General features: G+C 40.3%; 1 pseudogene; it reads left to right on the forward strand.

Annotated features, from left to right (window-relative positions):
- LOC134331611 (zinc finger protein 850-like) overlaps positions 1 to 13,050 on the forward strand; it is a 150,444-nt pseudogene that overhangs the window by 59,779 nt on the left and 77,615 nt on the right.

The raw sequence follows: 13,050 nt of genomic DNA on the forward strand, positions 1-13,050 counted from the left end.
AAAAAGTCACCTGGGAGACACACCAAACATGTGGAAGAAGGTGCTCTGGTCAGATGAAACCAAAATCGAACTTTTTGGCCACAATGCAAAACGTTATGTTTGGCGTAAAAGCAACACAGCTCATCACCCTGAACACACCATCCCCACTGTCAAACATGGTGGTGGCAGCATCATGGTTTGGGCCTGCTTTTCTTCAGCAGGGACAGGGAAGATGGTTAAAATTGATGGGAAGATGGATGGAGCCAAATACAGGACCATTCTGGAAGAAAACCTGTTGCAGTCTGCAAAAGACCTGAGACTGGGACGGAGATTTATCTTCCAACAAGACAATGAACCAAAACATAAAGCAGAATCTACAATGGAATGGTTCACAAATAAACGTATCCAGGTGTTAGAATGGCCAAGTCAAAGTCCAGACCTGAATCCCATCGAGAATCTGTGGAAAGAGCTGAAAACTGCTGTTCACAAACGCTCTCCATCCAACCTCACTGAGCTCGAACTGTTTTGCAAGGAAGACTGGGCAAAAATGTCAGTATCTCGATGTGCAAAACTGATAGAGACATACCCCAAGCGACTTGCAGCTGTAATCGCAGCAAAAGGTGGCGCTACAAAGTATTAACGCAAGGGGGCTGAATAATATTGCACGCCCCACTTTTCAGTTTTTTATTTCTAAAAAAAGTTTAAAATATCCAATAAATTTCGTTCCACTTCACGATTGTGTCCCACTTGTTGTTGATTCTTTACAAAAAATTACAATTTCATATCGTTATGTTTGAAGCCTGAAATGTGGCAAAAGGTTGAAAAGTTCAAGGGGGCTGAATACTTTTGCAAGGCACTGTAATTGGCTATTGTTTATTCTGTGAGGCTCTAAACACGGTGAGAACGTTACAACTATTGTGGGCAGCATCTGGCAGAAAAGATCTCCAATAGAACTTCTTACATCTTCAGTAAAATAAAGATTGAAGAGAATGAACACATCACACATTCTTCTTTTTACTGGGTTTGAGCTTTGTACCATTTGTCTGAATAACTAAATGTAAAATAATAAATGTGTTTTAAATCATTGATGGATTTATTTAAAACTACTTACAATCAATCACATTTATAGCAATTATAACAGAGAACAAATAACTGAACTGGTAGCTCAGTGGTGGAGATACTGGTCTAGTAATTGCTTACTGGTTCTATCCACACTCTTCTAAGTTACCACTGTTTACATTGTTTGATTGGATTAAAACATCATCGAAAGTCACTTTGGGTAAAAATGTCCACTAAATATCATAAATGTAAATAAAAATAGAACTCGATGTGTTTCTATAAAAAATGTTAGATTTAGTTCTGATCAACTGATTCATTTTGCTGGATCGGTTCAAATGAATCGGTTCATCAGTACTGAATCTTGTGAGATGCTAACAGTTAGCGGAGAAGCTAGTAGTTTGTGTGAAAAGGAAGTTAAAGCTCCTCAAATCCTCACAGTGATATTTTATTATGAACTCTAGTTCTGTTATTAATTAGAATGTAGTTAATAATTAAAGTGTAATAAATAAATAAATAAATATTTTACTTACAGATGATTCACTTCAGTACAAACACACCAGCTGCTGCAGCTTCTTTTTCTTCTCCTGTTTGAATTGAGGTGGTTGATCTACAACGTTCAGGTTTATTAGCGCCCCTACTGGACTGCAGTGTAAGTACTGATACTAACTCATTCATTCATTCAGCTTTATTAAGCCTGATCAAGGTCGTGGTGCTCTTATTATTATAATTTACTTCATTTATGCTAATACAATTCAGTGTGGTCATTCATAATGAAATCATTAACATTTACCCCCGATATGATGACAGATAACTAATAATGGTTTTTATTGAGCTACAATGTCAGAATTTAGACTTAGCATGTATGCAGTATAACTCAGACAACTGTTTTCTTCAGAAGTTTTCAGATGATTTAGCAGTCGTGGGTTGTATTAGGGCAGGATGTGAGCAGGAATACAGGGGCACGGTCAAGGACTTTGTGGACTGGTGTAGCAACAACCACCTTCAACTCAACACCTCAAAAACCAAAGAAATGGTGGTGGACTTCAGAAGGAGGAGGAGGGATCCTGAGCCAGTTACCATTCTAGGAACTGAGGTGGAACTTGTACTCAGCTACAGGTACCTGGGAGTTCAGATGGACAGCAAGCTGGACTGGTCTAGACACATGGCAAAACAGACTGTACTTTTTAAGAAGGCTGAAATCTTTTAACATCTATTTGAAATCTTTTAAAACATCTACCATCATACCAGTCCCCCCCAAAAAAAGAATTTCTGGACTGAATGATTACAGACCTGTAGCCCTGACATCTGTAGTCATGAAGGTCTTTGAATGCTTGGTACTAGCCTACCTGAAGACCATCACAAATTCTTTACTGGATCCCCTGCAGTTTGCATACAGAGCAAATAGATCTGTCGATGATGCAGTCAACGTGGCCCTGCACTTCATGCTACAGCATCTCGACAGTCCTGGAACCTACGTTCGAGTTCTGTTTGTGGACTTCAGCTCGGCTTTTAACACCGTAGTGCCAGAGCTGCTGCAGGTCAAACTGTCCCAGCTGTCAGTGCCGGATGCCATCTGCCGGTGGATCATGGACTTTCTGACAAATAGGAAACAGCAGGTACGGCTAGGAAAACACATTTCAGACCAGCGGAATCTAAGTACTGGTGTACCACAGGGCTGTGTGCTTTCACCCCTTCTCTTCAGTCTCTATACCAATGACTGTGTTTCTAAGGAACTAGCTGTAAAGATCCTTAAGTTTGCTGATGACACCACTGTGGTGGGCCTCATAACCGATGGTGACGAGTCTGCCTACAGAAAGGAAGTCGAGCAGTTGGTCTCCTGGTGCAGCGACAACCACCTGCTGATCAACACACAAAAGACAGTAGAGATGGTGGTGGACTTCAGGTGCAACAACGCCCCCCCTCACAATTGATGGCTTTATGGCCTTAGTGGTGGAGTCACTTAAGTTCCTGGGCACCACCTTATCCAGGGACCTAAAGTGGGAAAAGAACACGCTCTCCATCTCCAAGAGGGCTCAGCAGAGAATGTTCTTCCTGAGACAGCTGAGGAAATTCAACCTGCCACAGAGTCTGCTGATCCAGTTCTACACAGCAATAATAGAGTCCATCCTTACATCATCCATCACCATCTGGTTTGGTTCCTCAACATCACATGAACGAGCCAAACTCCAGCGTATAATCAGGACAGCGGAGAGGATCATTGGATGTAGTCTGCCAACGCTTCAGGACATTTACAACAGCAGAGTGCTGAAGTGTGCCGGCAAAACTACAGCAGACCCCTCTCATCCTGGACATCACCTTTTTCAAACTCTTCCATCTGGCAGAAGACTCAGGACAATAAAAACAAACACATCCAGACATGCTAACAGCTTTTTCCCCAGAGCTGTAACACTTTTTAACCACAGTTGTTCTCTTTGGGTAAATGTTGGTAAATACTGGTTAACAGTCCGTGTGCTGTCGTGTCTGTTAAATATGTTCTATGTTACATGTCATACATGTGTAATTGTCTGTACTATTATGTGTAGTGTGTGCTACAATGTGGACTATTGTGTATCATTGTGTGTATCACCAAAGCAAATTCCTCGTATGTGTAACATACCTTGCGAAATAAAGTGATTCTGATTCTGATCAGCAGGCCCCTTTTCTGCACCTTCTATCAGTCGGTGGTGGCCAGTGCTCTTTTCTTTGGAGCAGTTTGCTGGGGTGAGAGTGCTAGAACAACGGACACAAACCGAATAAACAAACAGATTAAGAAGGCCAACTCCATAGTGGGGTCTGAACAGGACTCAGTTCAGCAGGTAGCAGAGTTAAGAATGCTCACAAAGCTTAACTCCATTATCACAAACCATTCACACCCACTTCACTCCCTGGAGGTGTTTCAACAGAGCACATTCAGTCACAGACTGATTCCTCCCAGATGCAGGACTGAACGCTACAGGAAATCTTTCCTTACATCTGCAATCAGACTGTTTAACAATTCATTACAATTCAAAATAATTCATAACAATTTATAATAAACACCTACGTTTTTGTATGCTTTGCGTGCACCATAAAAAGTGTTTACATGTATATAGAATCATACTGTAATTTTTTTTTTTTTATTGCTTGTTTTTCATACTGTTAGTTATTGTTGTATGAATGTAAGAAGTTGTTGTTGTCTCATGTGAGCTGCTGTAACAAAGAAATTTCCTGCAAAGAATCAATAAAGTATCTATCTATCTATCTATCTATCTATCTATCTATCTATCTATCTATCTATCTATCTATCTATCTATCTATAATGGTTTTTATTGAACTACAATAACAGAATTTAGACTTAGCATGTATGCTAACACAATTCAGTGTGGTCAGTCATATTGGGAACATTAACATTTACCTCAGATATGATGACAGATAACTAATAATGTGTTTTATTGAGCTACAATGACAGAATTTAGACTTAGCATGTGTGTATGTACGCTGGAAAAGTGAGGAAAATGAGTGACAGGAAACACAGTAAAGTTTGGACACATTTTAATGTGGTAAACAGTTCGAAGGCAGAGCGTAGACTGTGCAAAGTCCTTGTTTTTTCTGAATGACAATCTTAACTAAAGACTTACAAATACTGTCACCTGGATGCTGCTTTTTTATTTTGCACATTTTCATTTATATTTTGTTGAGTGATGCTTTGTTAATGTTATATAAACACAATCAGACCTTTTTGTCTAATTGAGACCTTTGTTTTTGTATTTTATAATTTATTGTTGTAACTCTGTTCCATGTTCAGTATATAAATAAAGCCATTTAAATAATAACGATTTGATAAAAATTTTTTACATTAGTAATTAATTTTACATGTAATTTGGTAATAAATTAATTCAAGCAACAAAAACATCTAAGGAGCCACTTGGGAGCTAAAAGAGCCGGAATTCCCATTACTAGACAGCAGAGGAAAACAGTTTGGGACTCTTTTATAAACCTTTAAAAAGAGACCACTGTTCCATGTACTTAATGGATACAGAAAAACAAAAACATCCTACCTGCACCATCCCTCTAATAAACCCGTTCTTAATCTGGTCCATCCTCGTAACTCCAAGCGAGAATCACAGCATCTTCATCTCCATGCTCTCCTGAATTTACTCTTCTAGTCTTGCCACAATTCATTTAATCCACAATTATAATAGTCCATGACGACTTCTACCTAACCTCATTAGTCAGACTGTCCATGACCATTACAAACAGGAAAGGGTGCAGAGAGAGGAGCTGTGGAATTATAATATACTACTTCTCCATCAACCCACTTTGCTGGCATGAAACCATAATGCTGCACACAAATCCTCACCTCTCTTCTCAACCTAGTTTTTCTTCTCTTTCCCAGATCTTCATGCTGTGGCTGATGAACTTTATTCCTCTGTAGTTGCTGCAGCTCTGCACATCACCCTTATTCTTAAAAACTGGAACAGTTACGCTTCCTCTTCACTCTTCAGGCATCCTCGTACATTCCATCATTTTGTTAAACAATCTACTTAAAAACTCCACAGCCATCTTTCCTAAACATCTCCATGTCTTCACTGGTACGTCATCTGAGCCAACTGCCTTTCCACTCTTCATTTTCTTTTTAGCTCTCCTCACTTCCTCCTTGCTAATCCAAGACACTCTCTGGCTCACTATCTGTACGTTCTCCAACCTTCTCTCTCCACTTTTGTTTATTCATCATCATCTCAATAAACTCTTTCCATCTTCTCAGAACACTGTCCTCATTTATCAGCACATTCCCGTCTGCATCCTTTATTATTCTAACCTGCTGTAAATCCATTCCAGCTCTGTTCCACTGTCTGGCAAATCCCTCCAATCACCTTCCTTAGTCTCCAGCTTCTTATTCAGCTAGCCATACATCCTTTACTTAGCCTTTTACCACTCCTCACTTTGCCTAACGCCACATCTCCTTGTTCTTCTGTCGATTCTCTTTGCCTTTCTGAAGTTATTTTTTGGCAAGTTAATTTTCTTTTGCACTTTCACCTCCAAGTCTCTTTTTCTTTCTTCCTCTGTCCAACACCAAGTATTTTACTAGCTGATTCCCTTACCACTTCATTGGTCATAGCCCAGTTGTCTGGCACCCTTTACCACTAAAATCTTCTTTTAACCACCTAATCCTTGGTTCTATAAGCTGATGCCACTGAGGTAGGCTGCCACCACAACTGATCTGACATTTTTTGCCCATTTGTTTTTATTTGGTGCACTTTTATTGGCTCCTCCCTCATTTTTATTATTCTAAAGTTTCTTTAGCTACACTTATGTCCATATACTTAGTGTTAGGCCTAGTATTTCTTCACTTCTAACTGCTTATAAGCTGAGCATGCAGCTCTGAACATTGTTTTGGCTAGTTGTGATCTTGTTTATCAAAACTCTTCTTCTCCCTAAAACTTTCTCATGTAATTCTGTGTTTATAAAAACGGTTTTCTGTTAATAAACTGAGACATTCATACTTTGACTTGGTGTCTTGTCTGGGTGCTTTCCTCGTGCACCAGATTCACTGAATGATTCTTCTCCTGGTTAAGTTCTTTCTATTAGCATCAGCCAGGATGGTCCTGAGGGTACTGTCATAAGGAATGGTAAAAAGGGTCGTTGTAATTTTTGTGGAAAACTTGCAGCATTTCTCTCCCAATAATAAAAATATGGAACAAAGTGCGTCCTGTATCAGTTCAATACGGAACACCACGTTTAGTTTCTAAATAAGGAACTTTTACATGTAGAATTTTAAAGGAAAACTTTCACTCACTCACAAGAAGGATTTATATCAGTCAGTCCACATACTGGTATGTTTTTGGGAGGTGTGAGGAAACCCTGCTAAGCCACTGTTCCACCCGACTGCAGAGACTGTGGGTTCATTTATTAAAATAAACAGAAACAGGTGCACATGCTAAACATTACAGCTGCTGCTACATTAACAGGAACACTTGGTGATTACTTTGGGAATGTGGTATTAAAAATCAAACCCTTCATTTATTTGGTACAATTGAATGTGTCACTTGAGTTTCTTAACTGTATTAAGATGAGCAAAACACTTTCCACACTGTGAGCACTGATACGGTTTCTCTCCAGTGTGAATGCGCTGGTGTTTGTTGAGATCACTCTGTGTATTAAAACTCTTCCCACACTGTGAGCACTGATACGGTTTCTCTCCAGTGTGAATGCGCTGGTGTTTGTTGAGATCACTCTGTTTATTAAAACTCTTCCCACACTGTAAGCACTGATATGATTTCTCTTCAGTGTGAATGCGCTGGTGTATTTTGAGATCACTTTGTCTAATAAAGCTCTTCCCACACTGTAAGCACTGATATGGTTTCTCTCCTGTGTGAATGCGCTGGTGTCGTTTGAGTTCACTCTGGTTCCTGAAGCTCTTCCCACACTGTGAGCAGACGTTTCCTTCTTCCTGTGTGGGACTGAGAGAGGTGTTAATGCTGACAGTACCAGAGGACGTTTGCTGATTACTGGAGCTTCTGGTGGGCGTCAGATCCTCATGTTCAGCCTTAATCTTCTCATATTAGTCTCATATTTATCATGGTTGCAGCTCTTGATGTGATTGTGGAGGTGATTTTGGGTTGTAGAGGAACGTGGACACAAGGAGCAGGAGAAATCCTTGTTCAGTTCTGAAGCAGAAAGAATCAAATATATTTATATAAATAAACATTGCTCAAAACGTTATGTTTGCTACTTGAGGAACCTTCCAGGATTTGGTGGAAACAGGAAAATCAATGAGAGAACCCAACGAAAAGTGCTTTAAAATGTAGCTAAGAAACCCAGTACAACAACCCAGTCCAAAGCATTTCAGGCTGAACTGGAGACATCTGGAGTTTCAATCCTTACCACACACTGAACAAAGCAGGGCTCTATGGAGGAAGGCCGAGAAGAACCACTGCAATGTATACCAGCATTATGTTCACATCTACCTACAGTGAAACATGGTGGGGGATCCATAATGTTGTGGGGCTGCTTTGCTGTAATGTTTCATCTATCACTATTTACATGACATGTAACTTCTTGTTGTGCAGGGAATTTTATTATTTCCATGTCAGGTTTATAAGTCTATTAGGTGTTCCCTAAAGTGTTTAGTCAGACCTTGTAAAGCTTTTGTAATAGTACCATCAGGGGCTGTATTATTTGGTATGAAAGCACAACATGAACCTCCAATCATTACACAAACGCCCCCTTTTCTGCTTATATCATGTCTAATGCTAAACGCTTCTCACAAACTGTTAGATAAATTATCAGTGTTCATAAACTTTTGGTGACTTGTTCTCCTCTAGCCTCTGTGTTGCAACAGAGGTTTTCATTTCAGCACTAGTTAACCACGCCCCTGTTTAATCAGGTTTTATGTCCCCACTAGATCCTATCCTATCTGAGCAGCAGATCTAACAAATGGTGGAGAATGCGAGCAAGTCAGTTCAGGTAAGTGATTTTTCTCAGAAATGTTCATATCTGCTGGATTGTCGGTCTGGAGAGGAAACGGTGAGCTGAAACTGGTCAGCATTTAGAGTACGGTTCAGAATAAAGTGTTGATTGGAGGTTCCACACACCTATCTGATTACTCTGGTCTAGGATCCCTTATTTATTGTTGTTGTTTTAGGTTTCCTCTCTTCTACTCCTGTTGTGTCATTAGTTATTATTTGGTTGATTATTATTGTTACTCAATTTAGACTCTAATTCACAATAAAGCTGCCCACACCAGAGACCCTGAGGTGCAAATACGTAGATTGGTCCTGTTTGACCACCACCCTGTCTGATAAGTTTTCTACTTTACCCTTATTGTCTTTACAGGTAGAGGATGAAGTTTATGACTTTCTTGTGGACACTGGTGCCACCTGTTGTTCCTTAAGTGGTCAGTACAATAGTCCAGTCTCTAACAACAAATTAAGGTCTGTGGATATAGAAGGGGTCTCAACCAACTGTCCACTTACACATCTGTTATCTGTTGATACGGTTTTACAACCATTTCCTTTCCTTTAATCGATTAGTGGTAATTACTAACTTACCTTTTAATTTGGGACGCGATTTAATGCGTAAACTGGGCATTACTATTTCCTTATTCTGAGTAACACTAATTCTGAGGCTTGTGTTTTCTCTGTTTCATACGATCATCCATAGTTACAGGATCTACAATGCTCTCATGCTCCAAGTTCCAATGGAGCATCCACTCTTGACACACTTTTTGGATATTACCTACCTGTATCTTCAGGTTCTTCCTTCTTCACAGGCTTCATCTGGGAACCTCCACACTGTTGGTCCACTGGGGTGAGGTGTTCCTCTGTTCCTCCACCCCCCTCTCCCGCATGGTCAAGTATTCACTTAAAAAAAGTGTCAACTTGTCACTGACAGGAGAAGTGTGAGGTGCCAGGAGAATTAAGAGAGAAGGATGAGTGCATGGAAGACAAGTGATTTTTGGATGCATTTTAATGCAATACATCAATCGCAATCAGAATGTCAGTACAAGTGACTCAACTGACTCAAGTGACCCAAGTGAACCGGATCACATTACTGAGTGACTCAGATTAACCCGGGTCCATAAAATGAACCGAATTTACCACCACTATAAATACTTCGCTGTTTGAGTAGCGCAGTGGGCAGCGCGCATCACGCACGTTCTTCTGCCCTAGGTTCGAATCCGGCTTAGGGCGAAACTAAAGTAACACAAGCAGGGCCGGCGCTATGGGGGCGCTGGGGTGGGCATTGCCCCAACCCTCCCCCAATTTTCTTACTGCCCCCCTAAGCAACGCAGTCCAGAACCGGGCTGCATGTCGGTGTGAAGATGGATTATGTAAAAATGTTGTTTTCACTATTGAGAAAATGTTTTACATGATGTTGTTTATGCATGTTCTTTTACCTAAAATATGGTTCTGATTTATCATTAAAGAATGAAAATAATATATGTTAAACAGCTTAAATTAAACATTTTGATTATGTTCCTATGATGGTGTAAGACCCGTTATATTGTTTACAGGTGTAACCCTAACCCCCCCCCCCCTCCTCCCACTCAGGTAAACAGGGTGTTCCTTATTTCCAGTTCTGAAAGTTGGCAACCCTAAACACACCAGCTGCTGTAGCTTCTTATTATTCTTCTGTTTGAATTGAGGTGGTTGATCTACAGCGTTCAGGTTTATTAGCGCCCCTACTGGACTGCGGTGTAAGTACTGATACTAACTCATTCATTCATTCATTCAGCTTTATTAAGTCCCAGTCTCTGCATTCCTCCAATGGTTCCCTGTAAGTTACACAATACAAATCAAGTTCATTTTAAGTCCTTAAATGGATCTGTGAAGTCTTACATTGGAAACTTGCTACAACCCTATCGTTCATCCATATCATTGGTCTGATTCGCGACGGAGATGAATCTGCTTACCGGCGAGAGGTCGACCAGCTGGTGCACTGGTGCAGTCAGAACCATGGCTGGATTACTGACCGGGCCCGTGGGGCCAGCGCCCAGGGGCCCTTGAGGTCGGGGGGCCCCGGGGGGGCCCTGGCCCAAAACATTTTGCGATGCCTATCAACATTTATGATACAATATATTTTTATTTCCGAGGGCCCTCCATTTTAAGGATCCTCTGACTATTAGGGACTTTGACCCCAGGGGCCTCTTGGGGGCCCTAGCCATGCTTTTGGGGCCCCTAGCCATGCTTTTGGGCCCTAGCCATGCTTTTAGGCCCCTTATGAAAATGGATGAGGCATTGTGGCACTGCTCTGACTTCGACTTCTGGCTATTAGGGGTCCTAGGAAAGGCATATTTTTAGAGGGCCCTGGTTATGAGAGCCCCTACCAGGGGGCCCTAGAGAAGAGCAGGGCATACCATTAGAGGGCCCTTGATCACGAGGGCCCCTGCTATGGGGCCCTTGACTTCCATAGAAGTCGTTTACCATGGCTCCTTGACTTTCTAGGGACCTACAAATTGCCAGGCAAGCTACCATATTTCATAACAGACGTTTTGTTGCAAATATGCGATTCAGGCCCTTACTTAATGTTTCTGAATTTTTATTATTTCAAAATTATTATGTTCAAGCGCAGAGACACAAATTAATTTTGCAATTTTGCAACTATTTAAATTTAAGACAAGCAATTTGTCTGATGAATGCTATCTTTGACCGATTAAATTGAGTGAATTTGGCCAAGGGTGTGATTTCACTTATGTGAAAACAACAAGCCATTTGACTAGTTTCATGTTTCCCCTTTAATAAACAACAGTAAAGAGACCAGTGGTCACTCTAGCTCTAAAGGAATGCATGAAAGGAAAAGTGCCTTTTCATACAACAGAACTGCAAGCTAATTTTACTGAGTAGCACAATTTTGGTTTGGTGACAGATGATGAAACAGCAAGTGGTTTTGTTGTAGTAGCTGTGGCTGCGTATGCGTGTAACCCTGATATTTAGTTTGAGGATTATTTATTGGAAAACATATTTTATTCAGCTTGTTATTCAATGACTATTCAATGACAGTTTGACATGACTTGACATGTTTCAAGGCAGTGTGAAGGGGTCTCGACAATAATTAAACTTGATTTAATATCATTAACACAGCATTTTTAATATACTCAAAACCTTCTCTCTCTCTCTCTCTCTCTCTCTCTCTCTCTCTCTCTCCCTCCCTCCCTCTCTCACACACTCTCACACACTCTCACACACACACACACACACACACACACACACACACACACACACACACACACACACACACACACACACACACACACACAAAACAGCATTTTTTGTAGTAGATAGTGGCTGCCCCTCCCCCACTCTCTCACTCAGTGGTGAAAAATTGTTACATTGCCCTAAATTCCCACGGGGGCTGAGCCAATCAGGTGTTGCGAGAACTTCCAAGTGAATATGCAAGATCTACTGTATATAAAACCCCCTGCCAGTATCAAAACTCCTCACATTCAGACAGTTCAGCTTGCGAACTTGCTCTGTGCTTTTACTACAACTTTTACCTTGCTATTACCAGATCAGCAACCAACAGCCTTTTTAAAGGCTCATTGCCCTTTATACTGCATTATATTATTTTATAATATATATAAATATTTTTATATTATATTATACTATACTATATTGCATATATTCTGTTACATTCTTTTCATAGTCTTTTCAAAGGCTTATATATTATATTATATTATATTATATTACATGATATAATATTACTATATATAATATATTAAACTTTGAAAGGTTCACAGCCTTTTTCAAGGCTAGTGTAACGTTGCTAACTAGCAACTCACAGCTTTTTTAAAAGCTTATTGTTATTTGCATATTACATTACATTGATAATAGTAGAAGTGTAAGCTTTATAATATTAGTACATACATACAATACATTTACAATAACAACAATTTATAGCTAAATAGTTATAGGTCAGCCTTTTTTTATTACATATTGTATCTGGTTCTACAATTTTGTGATTGTATTTTTTTCCTGAACACACAACATAGAAACAACATAGTAAGTATTGGATAGAAATAGGAATTTGCAAGACAAGCTTCTATATTTGCATCTTAAGAAACACTTGCCATTAATAACATGGATCCCAAACAAAAAAGTGGTGCCTCAAAAAGAAAAGCAAAAAAGATTAAGGAAGCAAATCAGGCAGATTTCCTGAAAAGCGTTCCTTTGATCTCAAACTTCTTTGAGAAACCGCTGGATATGAGTGAGACAAGTATTGCTAATGTTAGCAGTGATCAGAGTTCTAGCAATGAAGATGTGATCACCACTGGCTTAGTGTCACCTGTCAGTGACTATGTACCTTTGCAGACCCAGTCAGGTGCAGAGCAGGAATGCCAGCCCTGCCAGGCTATCACAGACCAGCAGCAGAAAGACCATGAAAGGAAAGTTGCAGGTGTGTCAGACCCACAATCAGACCAGCCAGCTGCATCGTGTGAGTGTCGTTTTTCAAATGAGGAGGGCAAGGACCCCAACTCCTGGTGTGAAACGACCCTGCTTTATGGCTCAGTACCATTACCGACCAAGCCAAGTC

This window comes from Trichomycterus rosablanca, chromosome 1 (assembly GCF_030014385.1).
Source record: "Trichomycterus rosablanca isolate fTriRos1 chromosome 1, fTriRos1.hap1, whole genome shotgun sequence".
NCBI classification, from domain to species: Eukaryota; Metazoa; Chordata; class Actinopteri; order Siluriformes; family Trichomycteridae; genus Trichomycterus; species Trichomycterus rosablanca.